We start from the raw sequence: 13,026 nt of genomic DNA, 5'->3' as shown, positions 1-13,026 counted from the left end.
TCTAGGAAGAAGGAGCTTTAAGTCCTAAAACATGCTGGGACCTTGAGCAAATTGTTTATCTTCTTAGTGTTCTAGGAAACTCTCTAAGATAATAAGTTGCAGAGAAAGAGCCAACTGGCATTGGTAGAGGGAGTTCCCTACCTGGGAGTTCCTTCTGCCCTATTTAACTGCAAGTCACAATGTTCTCATGAAATGTGAACCACTGTGCCTGCACACACTCATGAACGCAGTATGTTTTAGAACATAATAAATGGATTCACTTCACTTGATGTTCCTTCTAGTTATAACAACACAATACAGAACAGAAACTTACTTGGAATCAAATAACATGAGTAGCAGAAATTCTGTTGTTTTCAAGAGAATGGCTGGGCCAAAGCTCCTTCAAAACCCTGAAAACAGAGCTGTAAAGAAGGATAGACAAAACCAGAAAAGGCCTTGTTCTTTTTTTACCTGAGTTATCACACCAATGTCTTGGAAAGTGAAACATCCTGTCTCCACTGAGTCAAGAGAATCCATTGCAGTGGCTGAGCTTTATTATTTAGGCACACACTCCACAAAAGCAATTTGCAGAACGAAAAAGAAAACAGAACTAGACATCCGGATTTGGACTGAAGGAAACTGAAGGAAATTTTCAAATGCATATCTTTCTTTGGACCTATTTGCTGCTCCTGGATTCCTCCTAAATCCTCACATTCATGTTCACCAAAATATTACATTCAAGTATCTCCAATGAAGTCCTAGATTAGTAAGAACTGAGACTTTAATTGTAGGTTCATATTAATTTGTCCTCTTAAATCCCAGTGCTTTTTACTTTGGTGGTTGAGCAGTCACTGATTCTGGGTTATGATTTCCTACTCTCCATACTTCCTTTAACTGAAATGGACAGCCCAAATCTAGAAGAGAACTCTGTTTTGTAGTCTCAGGGATATTCTCCTAGCAAATCAGTCGAACCTGTAGATTGAATGGATTAAATATGCTAGTATAAATGTTAACTCTTCACATTTTAATTGGAGGTATGGAAGCAGCAGGTTGGTGGTTGGGTTCTGGTAGCCTGTACATTTTATTAAGTATTTGTATTAGCCCCAAGATTACAGAATGATACTTTTGGTATACTCACTGCTGACTTTATTATTAATAAGAATTGACTTTTAAAGTTTGTATTTCACTGTGTCACATTACCTGCTGGATATTTGGGGGGGGAAGACAAATTAGAGGAAGAAACTCATACTTAGTAAAGATGCAATAGTTTTATAAAAGTTAAAATTTAGAGAAGACATTCGAGATGTATCTATTGCAACAGATGTGAAAATTAATATTTAGAGACATTCCAAAGTCACAAAGAAAAGCAGAGCTGAGAACCCAACCAAGTTAGTGGATTGGACATATTCAGAAACCAAAAAAAGTGTACAAATGTGTACTTGAGAGATGGTATGGTATGGTAGAAATAACACTAGATTTGGAATAAGGATACTGAAGGTTCAAAGACCAGTTTTGCCCCTTCCTATGTAACCATGGGCAAGTCACTTAATTCAGCCTACAAACTGGGAATAATATTTGCACTACCTTATTGTAAGGATCAAGTGTTGAAAATATCTGAGAAAACATTTTGTAGTTATAAAACCCTTTCTAAGCATGTGGGAGGTAGAATGGCTTAGTTAATTGAGAGCCAATCTTGAAACCTGAAAGACTCTGGTTTAAATTTTACCTCTGACCCATAGTAGCTATATGACCCCAGATAAATCTTTTAACCTTAGTACTCTAGGCAATTCTCTGGGATAGGCATCCTTAATCTTTTCTATGTCATAGAACTCTTGACAGTTTGGTAGGGATTATGGATCTCTTCTCAAGATAATATATTTAAATTCATAACATTAAAAAAATTACAAAGGAAATAATGATCAAAATCAAATTCATGGAACCCCTAAAGTCTGAGATTAAAAATCTCTATTAACATTACAAGTTTCAGAGAAGATTCCAAAATGAATTGGTACATGGAGTTTTCTCACCAGGGAGTTCTCTATAAGAAGGAAATCACAAGACCAGGCCCTATCTCCATCCATATATAAACACAGGCAGACACAGAATAGTGAATAAACTTATTGTGAAGCCTTGTAGTCAGGAAGAAATGAGTTCAAATTCTACCCCTGACAGATTGTGTTTTCATGGGCAAATCACTTCCACCCTCACTGCTTCAGGAAACTTTCCAAGACTATTAGTTACAAATGAGTTATTTATCTGCATTGATGGAGGCAAGCTCCCTTCACCAGTGCAATTACAAATCTAAATGTGCTATATAGTTATCATTTACATGTATGAATATATTATTATAATTTTAAAATAGCAAATTTTTGTCAAAATATAGATTAAAAATATGGGGAATTCTGTTACTGATAAAATAATCCAAGTACCCATACCAACTGATATATCATCATCCTTGGAAAAAAAATTTAGATTGCCATTTCTCCCACTCGTTTATAAGCTACATGAGTACAAGAGGCATATGGTCTACTTTCTTTTTTATCTTTAGTTATACCTAAGATAATGGTGAGGACATGGTTCATGCTCAGTAGGTTTTTGCTGATGGATTGCTAATAAGCACAGTAATTTCTTGGGGTGAATGGGAAGTCTTCTTTCTGCTGGGTTCTGGTTTCCAATGACTTTCAAATTACTGTACGCATGCTTGGGAGGATGTACCTCAGAAGTAACATGGAGCTCCCTGAAGTGGCCATATCTCCTACTTGGTCTCTCTGCTTCCCATTTCTCCCCTCTCCAATCCATCTTCCACACAGTTGCTAACTTGATTTTCCTATCACAATGCTCTGCTGACTGGACTTTCCAGCCGCCTTTAGAATGAAACCCTCACTCCTCTCTGTAGTATATAAAGCCTTTCATTCACAATCTGGCTGCAACCTATCAGTCTGGCTGTGGCCCATCTTGCCCTGCTGATGTCATGTTACTTTCTGGGGAAAGTGGGCTACTAGCTGTTCCATGTACACAACGCTCAGTTTTTCATTTCTGTGTCTTTACGTAGACTATACCCCCCTACCTGGAATATTATTCTTCCTCACCTCTGCCTCTTGGCATCTCTGGCTCTCTTCAGGGTTCAGCTCAATAGCTACTTTCTATAGGAGGACTTCACTGATCCCTTTGGTTGCTAGGACTCTCACCCCACAGATGACTTTACACATTTACTTAATGTATCTTTAATTTTTGAATGGGATTTAGTTATCTGGACATATATTGTTTCTCCCAAATATCCTTGGGGATCCTAAGATCCTTGTGGATTTTTGTGGCTTTGTATTCCCAGTACAATCGGAATGTACTAGGATTGTAGCACATTCTGTGTATATACTGGCATATAGCACCAGTCCCTGGCATGTAGCGAGAGCTCAATAAATGCTTGGCAAATGAATGAATGAATGGATGCATTTTGGCCTTCTTTGAATGCAGTGTAAAATTTTCTTTTCATCAGACCAGTTGTGTCATTGATATGCTCTGGTTCATCAGTCTCCCAACTAAATCCCCAAATTCATTCTCACCAATCAATTAATCAACACTAAAATGTCTCCAACCAGAGATGAGACTTGTGCTGAGACTTCCATTTAATTGCAGATTAAGATTAGCTTCCCTGTCTTCCAGAGCTTTTCCAGTGCTTCTAACTTGCTCAGTCCATTGCTAGGACTACGTGAATCACTTTGATTTGACCCTGGGGTGAAGGATTATCAGACCTTGATGGACTTCAGTGCTGATGCTCTCTGTCTAGCTAGCAAAAGGCACCATCAGGGATGACTGCTGGACACTGCTGTAAGGCACTATGTCTTGAGCTACTCAATAGGGACTCTGTGCTCTTAACGTACTGGTGGAGACTGATTCCCTATGACTCTTGGGTATAAGAGATGCCTTGTAGTCTCATTCATGGCATAGCTTTGATTGGCAGCCTCCACTTAATAATCACTACTGGGATATTTCTTTTTGTTTCTAGGGTTAATGCCTGGCAAGAATGAAGTAATATTTTAATGGGAAAAGAGTTTCTCTTTTCTGAGAAGCAGCTAGGTAGCTGAGTGGATAGCACTCTGAAAGATCTGAGTTCAAATCCTGTTTCAGACACGTTATAGTTCATTGAACCTTTGAAAGGGTCTGCCAGTCTGTTTATTCATCTATGAAATGGGTGTAACAATAGTATCTACCTGATAATGTGGTTCTAAAGATAAAATGAGATAACAGACAAAATGCTTTGCTAATCTCAAGGTGTTATATAAACGCTAACTATTTCTGTTATCTCCCCATTTCCCATCATTCATGTCACAAGTCATCCTTATCCTTTCTGTACACTGTGCTAAACAAAACCCTGAGAAACTACCACACTTGTCACTAATGTCAAGGAGGACAGATGATTATTGTTATTATTTTTATGAAATAAAGGCGACTTATGATCTCCTGTTCCCAGAATTCCCAGTTCCTTCTAGGGACTTCCCTCCCTCTTCACCCCAGCTTACAGGATCTCTGACTTCTGTTGGAGCAGAGCTCAGGTGCCACCTGATCTCATCAGTTAATAGGTCTCCCTCTGTCTCTCTCTGTCTCTGTCTCTCTATCTCTGTATTTTCTTATTGGTGGCCATGTGGTACACTCTAAATTCTTTGAGGGTAGAGACTGTATTGTTTTCCTGTTTATATCCTCAGTGTCCTCCAGTAATAATAATCACAATTTCTTCATTCCTGACCAGTTTATGGAGTACTTAGGGAACATTTGATAATCAAATGAGTGATTTTTCTATCCCCAGGGCCCAACTCAAGGCCTAGAGCACAGTATGAGCTTAATAAATATTGGGTCAATTGAAACGAGCAGGGCAAAACGCAGAGGGGGAAAAACCCAAAAACTTTTTCTTCATTTAATTCAGATTATAACCCTGTTCCCTCAGGTTAGTTACAAAACTGCGGTTGACCAGGGGAATCCTAAATATTAAGGGAAAGAAAATCAATTCCTCTTTTTGGAGGGGGATACATTTCCTCAGATTCCCTCCCTGACTAGTGACTTGCCTTAGGTTAATATTATCTGAACCCATGCTGCCATGGACTGAGTTCCTACTCAAGGGTTGTTAACCAATCTTTTATAGGTTTCCAGATCCTAGATTTAGGGGGTTACCATAGCACTTTGGACAAAGCAGGCATTTAATGAGTATTGAATCATGTGCCCACCATAATTTTTATCACCATATTATTTCTTATACAGTTCTGCCTCCTTTCTTTTCTAAACCCCTCCTTCCCCCAGGGGCTTCTTGGTTTTGCCTTCATTGTTAATAGTAACATGAATCTGTAGTGATGGGATTTCCAGATTATTCTGGTCTATGCTGTATAGGATGAGACTTCCCACTGAGCCCCCAGTGGCACTGTTGGTATGCTTTAACTTGATGGGACTGACTTAGCTAATGGGATTTTCTCTTCAGTTGTTTGACTATGTTAATGTTGCTACAAGAAAAAATGGCTTTTCCTATATGTAAGCTGTTTTCAAATTTGCGTAGGGGTTCTTCTTAACAGATTTGCAGTTTTCTTCCTATGGAGATATCACAATTACATGTTCTTTTTTTCCCCATATAAAAACTAATATCATGCTAGGCGCCCCATCAGGAATACTTAGACAGATTTAGCTCCCATAAAAATCAGTCTTGAATATTTCTAATCTAGGCTTTAGGACCTCCTTCCCTCTCTTTCTTCCCCCTCCCCCTCCACCTCCTCTCTCCACTCCCCTTCAGTCCCCACCCCCAACACATTTATGCCTACCTAGAAGCAGATCAGAGCCAATCTATTCCCTAGAGGGAAACAATGGTCTCTTTTCCTATTAATGAACGGTATGTTGTTGCAGATTCATGTAGGGTTTAATTTAATAAACACAGAAAGATGAATATGCTTCTGGGATATTAAACCTCTTTGGGTCTGAAATTAGTGACAAGGAAGAAAAGTAGCACTTGGCTGAATCTTGTGAAGCTTCCCACCCTCTTGTAGCTGGGTCCTTAGCAGTAATCTGATAAAGGTTGGGTTTTGGGTCATTTTAATCCTTTTATTTAATTTCTGCTATTTGACCCTGTGTGCCCCGGAAGTTGTTAGATCTGTAGACCTCAGCTTTTCTTCAGAGCTGCCTTCATCTGGGCTGCCTCATCTTTCTCCGCTTCCCCTCCCTAGTTCTCTTAGACTTGCCCCTTCCTGCTTCAACCCCCACCTATAACTCTGCCTAGATCCCAAACTGGTGCTTCCAGAAGAAACATGTACAATGGGACAGAAAAGGAGAACTCTGTGATCCTCTGGTAATTCTCTGCTGTGGAGTGTATCAGTCACCCCAGTTTTCAACCTCAGTTTCATCTTTGGCTTTTCATTCTCATTCACTCCACATTTCCTACCAATTGCCAAATCTTGTTTTTAGCACCATATTTTCTGCATAATTCATTTTCTTCACTCATTTAGCCATCATCTTAATTCAGTCCCTTATCACTTTTTGCCAGCCTCTTAACTGCTCTCCCAGACTCAAACCTCTTCTCTGTTCAATCCATCCTACACGTAGCCACCAAAGGGATTTTCCTAACTTTCAGGTCTAACATATAAAACCTCTCTGTCTCCCCACGACTCAACAAACTCCACTGGCTCCTTATCAACCTCTAATAAAAACTCTTGTTTAGCATTAAAATTCCTTACAAACTTGCCCCATCCTACCTTTCCAGCCTTATACATCTCTCCCTTTCATGCTCTCTATGGTCCAGTCAAACTCGCCTTCTGGTTATTCCTCACACCTGTCTCTGGTCTTCCTTCCTTTATACTTGTTATTTCAAATGCCTGGGATGCCTTCCACCTTCCCAGCTGTCTTGTAGAATCCCTTATTTCTTTATTTCAGAGCAAGTAGCATAGTGTTTGCAAAATCCTTCCTAATTCCCCCTCTTGCTAGCGTCCTCCCCTCCCAAACTACCTAGGATTTATTTTGAATATAAATTTATTATCTGTTACATGGTATTTCCATCCATAGAATGTAAGCTGCTTAAAGACAGGAACTGTTAAATTTTTAGTTTTGTATTCCAGTCCCTAGCACCCAGAAGGCATGCTTATTGATTGATACATTGCCCATGATGGGGCAGGCACTGGGCTAGACACTGGAATTGGATCTTGGCTCAAAATCTTTCCCTCACTGACCTTGCCACACTGTTTACTCCAACACTGCTTACTCCTTTGAATTAAATTAACAAGTATTTTGCTAGGTGCTTATTACATGATGTGAATTGAGGGGAGGTAAATAGGACACAGACTCCATCTTCAAAGAGCTTACAAGTGATTAGGGGTGATACTATGCATATATAAATTTGACACAAGTTAAAATATAAGTACACAAAAGAAGTACACATGATGTGCTCTGAATGGAAGAAGAGATTATAATGAGCTAGAAGATAAGCAACGTTTCCATTTATTTGAACTGGGCTTTAAAGGATGGGTATAGCATTAAAGATACAAATGCCACTAGGAGATCAGTAGGAAATTAGGCTATTATTTAAGCCATGGAGAGCTCAATTTGGTTTGTTTATCATATTTCCTAAGGAGCTATTCAGGAAAGCCTTAAAGGAATGGGCCAAAAAAAGAGGCAAGTTTTGATGGAGCCAGAAGAGGTCAGGAAAGACATAGATCATCAGTAGTTGTCTAGGAGAGAAGGTAAAGTAGTATCCTGGGAGGCTAGGCAGAAGCACCACATCACTGAGTACTTGGCCAAGACTGGCGAAAATAATAAAGGCTACCAAAGGGAAAAAAAAGTAAGAAAGAAAAGTTGAACCTTTCTGACTTGTTTAATCTAGGGCCATGCTTTGATTAGACCTACTTGTGCCCAAACATCAAGTTTATGATTTCCCTATTTTTCTTCTGACAGTGTTATCACAAATTTGAAATATATCTGCACCTTAATTCAATCTTTACCATGAACACAAAACTGATCTGGGCATTTCTAGAAATACCAGCATGACCAGAAAGGCAAGTGGATACTTCACCATTAGGCAACAGTTGGTAATGCCAATAGACAACATGGCTCTGGAGTTGATTTTGGCAGGAGAAGGGGAAGGGGAAGAACCTAATAGGCTATCTAATATTTCCTAATCAGATCTGTTCCAAAATAGCAAAATGAAATGCTGAAGTACTCAGCACCACAGTCTATTGACATGGAACTTGGAGCTCAAGAGAAAACACAGATAATTTGGTATTCATGAAATGGGAGACAGCAAGGCATAATGGAGAGTTAACGCTTTAGAGCAAGAATCCAGAGATCTGAGTTTCTGGTCTCATCTCCTGTCGCTGTGTATGCCTGGGCAAGTGGTTTCCTCTCTCCAGGTCTCATGACCTGAGAAAGCATTTGTAAAATAAGAAGATGACCTAGATGGCCTATTTTCTTTTTCTGGACATATGCTTCCATTGGTATAGGGAGCTTGCTGATCAGGACCTCTTCTCCCCACCACAAAAGTGCTGCAGGGGAGAGGAAACTGTTTTTGCAATTTACAGTCCTAAAGGGTAGGCTGGGGCTCTGAGGGATGGCGACTCGTCCTGTGTCACTCAGGCAGTATGTGTCAGACGTAGCACTGGAACTCAGACCTCCCTGCTCCCCAAGCCTGCCTTTTAGCTGGCTCACACGTAGAAAGTGTTTCACAGATGTTCTCTTGTTCGATCCTTACAATAATGCTGTGGGGTAGATGCTGTCATTTTCCTCATTTTTTTTTTAAACAAATGAGGAACTGAATCTGAGAGAACTCAAGAGATTTTATCAGACACTGTCCCACAGCTAGGCAGGATTCAAACTTAGATCTGCCTGACTTCAAGCTGTCTCTCTTAAATGATTTATGTGAGAGTTAAAATTCTACTCCCTCAATTTTGGTGGTATATGTGAAGGAAATCAGAGATATTCACCTATGAGGCTTCTTTACCTATTGAGATATTCAGGTTCAAGGAAATAGTGTAGTTGATTCGTCATCCAGCAGAGAATATTGAAAGATGAAAGTCTTTTGCTAAATGCATCAGAATCGAGGTACTCTCCTCTAATTACCATTCTGAATTCAGGAGAATCAAACAACAATCTTAGGAGCTTAAGGAGTTGAGAAAAATACCAATAGCTGCCTCAGGTGTTGAGCCTCCAAACTTGAGGGAGCCTGTGACTATAGAAAGGATGTCAGATTTGCAGTCCAAAACCTAGGTTCAAATTCTTGCTCTGATACTTCCTCCCTAGGTGATCTTGAGTATATCACTTGGCCTTTATTTCCTCATCTATAAAATGAGGGGGTTGGACTAGATGATCTTTTAGCTCTAAATCTATAATTCTAAGAGATAGAATTTTAATTCAAATGATCTAAATGGCAGTACAGAAATACAAACGGGTCAGACTACTGAACTAAAGCACACCTGGAATATCTCCCCACTCTCACTGAATTCTTGAATATTGAATCTTGAATAAGAAATTGACAAGCCCTTTAATCCAATAGTCAATATCAGGCTCTATTGGGTAAACTATTGATTTAAGAGTCAAGCATAGCCTCCAGCAAAGAAAAAAACCCCAAAAAACAAAACCAAACTCTAACGCAAACGTGCCAGCCATCGATTGATACATATCACCTGTTTTTGTTTCTTCAGTTAAAAAAAAAAAAAACAATTATAAAGCACTTCGCTTGATGGGGGCCGCCGGAGCGGGAGATCAATGTAGTTAATACAGGTAGAGCTACATTTTCAAGGATTTTTGATCTGGCTTACTAGATCGCTAGGAACAGGCTTGTTAACTTTTGCAGGTTGCAAAGTTTCTCTAACGGGGATTAGGCTATTGTGTTTTTTCCCACGAAAAGGGGCCTTTCTCCAGATTCACATAAAAGGGTTAAACATCCCCAGCACCCGAGGAGAAGCCTCTCTCTTCATTAGCTTTTCCTCTGCCACTCATTAACTTGGAGTCAAATCTAACTCCATAACAAAGCCTAATTACCTACTTGCATACAAGTGTCTGTATTTGGTTGTTGTGCTGCAGAGTGACAACAGGATAAATTAGCAGAGCTAGAAATTAAATCATATTAAGTATGCTTTAATGTTTCAGACACGAAGCCCTCCGCCTGGCAGTCTGCACAGCAGGCAAGGCATTACTCTCTCCATGTTTGGCTTCCCTAGGGACTGTATAAAGGCAGAATAGGGATGGAAAACCAGAGTTTTCTAAAGAGAGACAGCTCCATTCAGCGAGGCGCGAGAGCCAAGAAAAAGGCTTGTCAAAGCTTTCCTCCCGAATTTGGATACCTGCTTCCTCTCTTGGAGTTCACATTGTTCTTGGCACTGAAAATGACTGCTGTCGTTCCCTATGCTGCAAGTACCCCCATGGAAATCTTAAAAAAAAAAAAAAAAAAGCGACACTGCTGGGTAAACGCCTTCCGGTTGTTCTCCGGGACCTGTATTAATTCCTTAAATTGAATTTCCATTCCCATGGGTTTGCAAACGAGGCGTTCTCTTTAGAGGCTCACGTTAAAACACACCCCAGAACTCAAAGCAAAAAATAATAACAATGTACAGGGTGAGGGTTTTTTTTTTAAGTTCAAAGAACTTTGTAAACATTAATTAATCAGTTCCCCCTTCCACCCCTGACCCTGTGAGGTACGAATTACCCCCATTTTATAGATGAGAAAATTGAGGTGGGGAAGGAGAATAACTTGTTCCAAACCACAAAGTGAGTTACAGTCAAGACCGTAATGGGGATGTTGGATTCCTAGACCCTCTGATTACCTGTCCTGGTGTTTTTCTTATTTAGGTGGGTTGTCAAAGTATTTGTGTGGGAGGGAGGGGGTGTGGGGTGCTAAGGAATCTGAGCAAAACTTTCTCCCTGGTTTGGTCATAAAAGCTTCTTCCAGTTCAGACTAAGTGCTCTTTCCCGTGCTTTTTTTTTTTTGCCTCCTGGCAATAGGGAGTGCATTCCTCTCAAACAAAGGAAAGTGACTGGGATCAAAGGCTCACCTGACAGGCCATTTAAATGGCCAAACCTGTCAAACACACTTCTCTCTAATAAGGATCCCAGATCCACAAGCTGGGGTTTTATGAGCTTAGCTCTGCCTGCTAAAGAAGGAATCCTCAATGAGCAAGGCAGCAACTCCATATGGCAAGGGGGAGGCAGGAGCTGCTCAAGGGAGATGCCACTCAGGACAATTTTGGAGAGGAGAAAGGAGGACTAACAGGTCACTGAATTATGTAACTTTTCAACATAAAATCTGAAAGTTGGTATCACTTATCCATAAGCTTCTTATAAGAATCTAGCTGGTAGGCACTTAGTGGGAAGCTAGATCTAAAAGGTTTCTCTCAATCCTTCTCTGGAAATGAAGCCAACCTTAACTGACCTTGAAGTGACTAACCACTTTACCATGGAATTCTGTACTATCAATTATATTTTACAATCCTAAATTGAACGAATTGCCATGTTTTCCCAATTTATTAAACCATCCTTGCATGCACACTCAGTTATAGGGAAACTTTCCATACAATTTATATTCTGGAAGGAGGTTTGATTTTCAATCAACAAATCTTTATTAAAATATCACTACATGTCAGACACTTTTCTAGGCACTGAGGATAAGGGGGGGGAAAGCTATTCTTACTCTGAAGGATCTTACATTTACTTGAAGGAGACAATATGGACATTTACATAAGTAGGTACAAAATAAATACATTAACTCAAGATAAAGGTGGGGGGACTCTGGGGGAAAGTCACTGGTATCTAGGGGAGTCAGGAAAAACTTCAAGAAGAGGGTAATAATGTTGATATAAGTTTGTGATGTTTAGATTTCCCCCTTCTGCCAAAGCATGACTACTGGATATTTCCCAAATACCCAGTATGATATTTGAAATATTAATGTGTATATGTGTATGTATATATGTATGTATTTCTTACCGAAGTGGCTTCAGAAGCAATCTTACTCACACTTTATTAAATAGACTATAGCTCTCTGTGTTTATTGGGGGTGGGGTTGGTGAGAGGTTGGTATGATGAAATGAATTGGAATCGTCATCAGGTTTAGAACTAGAAAGGATCTAGTCCAATACGTTTATTTTACAGATGAGGAACCTGAGGTCAAGTGATTTACCCAAGGTCATGTAGGTAAGAAGTAACAGAGCAAGTAACACAAATACTAAATAGTAGAGTGGAATTTGAACCTACATTTCATGACTCCAAATTTAATGCCTCTTTCTCTTTATCTTACTGGGTTTATTTTTCCATAAGGCAAACTTCCAGACCCCTCTTCTTTGCCACTCATCATACCCTCCTTCCCCTCCTCCTCAAGGTTCCCTTCTCCGGACTGGGCAGGAGAATCTATTCTGGGGGAGTGCAGAATCTGGGAATCCATGAAACCTTGTAAATATGTTATGCCACATATTACCTAGCGCAAAGCAAGCAAAAGAGGTATTCCTTTAAAAAGACTTAGGGGTGGTGCCCTTCAGGTTGCAGCTTTCTACAAGTAGCATTGTTCAACTAATAACTTAGTTTTATGTGGTATTGCATAGAAGAAAACTATTTTAAGGGGGGAGGAGAGAAGTACCTATTTCACTACATGGAGTTGAAAGAAAAAAATTGTTAGATAGGTTACCAGGTACTATAAAGATTCATCAGTTACTCAGGGAAACAGGCTAAAAAAAACCTAACGCTACCCCACTAAAATATAAAGAAAACCCATCAAAAAGTCCAAATCAGAAGATAGCAATTGGTTGGACTGAATGCTCTTGGTCTGGTGCCTATGTAATTAACCAAATGTTCCATCCAGTAAGCAAAGATAATAGTGAATTAAAGAACTCCAAGACTTACTTGCTTTTGGAATTAGAGTGCCTTTTTTATTTTTTTCCTCAAAGAACCTAAAAGCTTGGGAATCCACTCACCTTAACCTTGTATGCCCCTGTACTCTGGACAATGAAATTGTTAGCAAGGCTTTCCAGGCTGCTCCCTTGAGGAGTGAATAAGTCTACTCGCCTCAGAGTTAGCATGCCCCTACCCTATTTTGGTCCTTCGGAG

At 39.8% G+C, this 13,026-nt stretch overlaps 1 protein-coding gene across 1 annotated transcript in view; it reads right to left on the bottom strand.

Moving 5' to 3' along the window:
• The window catches only part of RORA (RAR related orphan receptor A), an 887,404-nt gene that overhangs the window by 349,948 nt on the left and 524,430 nt on the right, over positions 1–13,026 (bottom strand). The window lies entirely within an intron of this gene.

Source organism: Notamacropus eugenii, chromosome 1 (genome assembly GCF_028372415.1).
Source record: "Notamacropus eugenii isolate mMacEug1 chromosome 1, mMacEug1.pri_v2, whole genome shotgun sequence".
NCBI classification, from domain to species: domain Eukaryota; kingdom Metazoa; phylum Chordata; class Mammalia; order Diprotodontia; family Macropodidae; genus Notamacropus; species Notamacropus eugenii.
The sequence above is the reverse complement of the archived record's forward strand: the minus strand, read 5'-3'. Positions and strand labels throughout refer to the sequence as shown.